Source organism: Haplochromis burtoni, unplaced genomic scaffold (genome assembly GCF_018398535.1).
Source record: "Haplochromis burtoni strain Fernald_Lab_line unplaced genomic scaffold, NCSU_Asbu1 Contig_1038, whole genome shotgun sequence".
Taxonomy (NCBI): Eukaryota; Metazoa; Chordata; class Actinopteri; order Cichliformes; family Cichlidae; genus Haplochromis; species Haplochromis burtoni.
This window is the reverse complement of record NW_024583399.1, coordinates 75,268-78,113: the sequence shown is the minus strand read 5'-3', so window position 1 is coordinate 78,113 and position 2,846 is coordinate 75,268.

Below are 2,846 nucleotides of genomic sequence, written 5' to 3'. Positions count from 1 at the left end.
CGATGAATTGGTAAAAAAAAACAAAGAAATTACCTAGAAATTTTTTTTTTTTAAACTGAAAAAAAATTTTTGTTTTCCCTAAGAAAAATGAAAGCCCACATATTGAGGAAAAAATATTTGTTTTAAAATTTTTGGATAGAACCATAGGCAGAAATATAATTGTCCCATAAAGTTGGATAATCAGGCCCTCTGTAAGAGAAAAATTGTGTATTTTGTCTAAATAACAAAATGTCGATGTTCCACAAGTGTGACCCAGTGTCCTAGGAGGTTAAAAAGCGACTTTTTCCCAGACGAAATTAACTAGGCTTTAACAAAAATAAAATAATAAAAAAAAGTTTTTTTCCTATGATCTCATGAGTGGGGCCAATGTTCAGGCTTGGGAGAACACTGTTATCAATGTACGGTGCATGGATATACTTTAAAAATGAAAACATTTTTAATGATCTTACTTTCTGAAAAGGTTTAAAACCATAAAGTGTCATGTCTTCATTTTTAGGTTTAAAGGAAAGAAAAAAAATCTGATGAATAATATATACTGTATGTATGTAGAGTTAAAATACACATGTAAGCGTTGCTAATGCTAACAATGATTAAAAATTTTTTTTTGGTCCCAATCAGCCCAAATATCAAAGAGAAATTAAAAATGCATGACGTGGAAGAGTTCGGGTCTTAGGAGGTTAATGCTGACTTTGAACTAAAATTCATCTTGTACCTTTTTGATTTGTTAATGAGTAATTAATTACTTAACTAATTACAAACTCCTTGATGTGGATACTAAACTTTTTTTAATTATTTAATTTCATTCATTAAATTTTTCCTTTGTACAGTGGGGCATGTCAGAAAAAGTTTGACAACCACTGTGCTAAAGCATTACTATTTACCACCATTAATTATTATTATTATTAGTAGTAGTATTATTTAATACTGTATAGCCTGTATGGCTGTCTCAAATGGCTGTCTTGATGCTGACAGGAACATTAACCACCTGGTGTTTTTTTTTTTTTAAGGTTGAATAAACTGAACATTTGAATAGGTTTCCTGCAGTAGCATTGTGCTAATAACTCTCACAGATGTTAATGTTGCATTCCTTTCCTTTAGTTCAATAAAAATCAATTAATGCCCAAATGTCCTCTGCTGAAAAGCTGTATCACTGTACCAGCGTCATCCTCTTCACAGTACATTAACTGAAATTGGTTCCCTGTAGAGCAAGTGCACAGGAAAAAAATTTATTTGTTTGATTTTTTTTCTTTATGTCTGCTTGGCGTGCAGGTAACTGAAGAACTTTTATTAACACAAGTAATGACATAGTTATAGCTGTAATGTAATTATTGTAATTACTTCCCACAGTATGTTACAAAAATGTCATGTGATTACAGTAAAAGACGAACTAGGACTGCAGAAGAACAGGAACTTGATTTGCTGCGGAGATGTTAGACAAATTTTGTTATGACTCAGATTCTCATTTCTCACAAAGTGTTCTCTGTCATGTCTTTGCTTTTCCATGTTTTGTTTTTTGTTCTTGTTTTTGTGCTTGCTATTCCTTTTTTGTGTACTTAAAATTAGGTGTTTTATAAGAAGACCTCAAATAAAGTATACAGGACAGACACCACTTTGAGAGGATTAATTAAATCTGTAGCCTCTGATTCTTCTGAAAATGCCTGATGGACTTTAAATATCAAATTGTTTGTGACTCAGATGTTTTGCTGTTTTGTTTTTTATTTATTTTTTAATGAAAATTTAATTGATCATACATTTGGCCGACATGTTTTGGATTAGCCTGGTCTGGATGATCTCTCTTCTTTGGACTGCAACTCTGTGCAGTCCAATTCAATTAAGACACGGAGATGAAGGCAATTCTGTAATTAATAGAGTCGAAGATAAGTAAGAAAACAATCACATCATTTACTCGACACAGTAATATTTTATAATGTCCACAAGAGGTCACTGCAGACCATAAATTGGCTAAATGGCACATGCCTTATAAGTGACTAGTAGTGAGGCAAGAAAATGGCAAGCTAGCAACTGCTAAACTAAACAATAAACAATAGAAAAGTCCTTTAAATGCTGGATGTAATCATCATGGGAGATTCTGGCCTGAGTACTGAGTACTAAATAATTAAATAATCCTACAAACATGGTATTAATATGCTGAGGCATAACTTTAACATGCACAAACAACTATAGCCATTATCATACCAATGAATCTGTTCAAGGGAATAACACTTACAGGTTCATTAACACACAATCAATCACACAAAACGGTGTTACAACTGCTATGCTTTGCCGCTGCTCCTTTAGACTCCCACTCTCCCTCTGCGTGCTGAGCACATGGCAGGGCTCGCAAAATCGCTAGCCCGACGTCCCGGAGCTAGCGATATCTCCGGTCAGGCGACCAAAATCTATCTCAGCCCCGCCCGTCGGGCTATATGTCACTAGATGGCACCCTAAGACCATAAATGAATTTCCGGCTCGTATATATATTGGCAAACCGGACCTCTACAGATTACAACAATTCAGTGCAGTAGCGGTTTTAGATACGGGCGTGGGGGGGCGGCATCACGGGCATTGGAAAAAATTTTTTTAAAAAAATGCTCGTACGCATACTGCCCCGACGTCAGCCAGGGAATGGCATAGGCATCGGTTTTCTATCGCCCATTTGCTGGGAGTAAGGGCGCCATCCCTTTTGCGAGGTGTGCCTGCTGGGAGGAGAGGGCGGGGCGGCGGGGGATTCTCTGGCTGGCTGGAGCAGTATCTAATAATAATTAACTCACAAAATAAAACAAAATAAAAACAAACCAACAAACACGAAAACACCAGACATTATGATACAGACTTATAATTTGCAC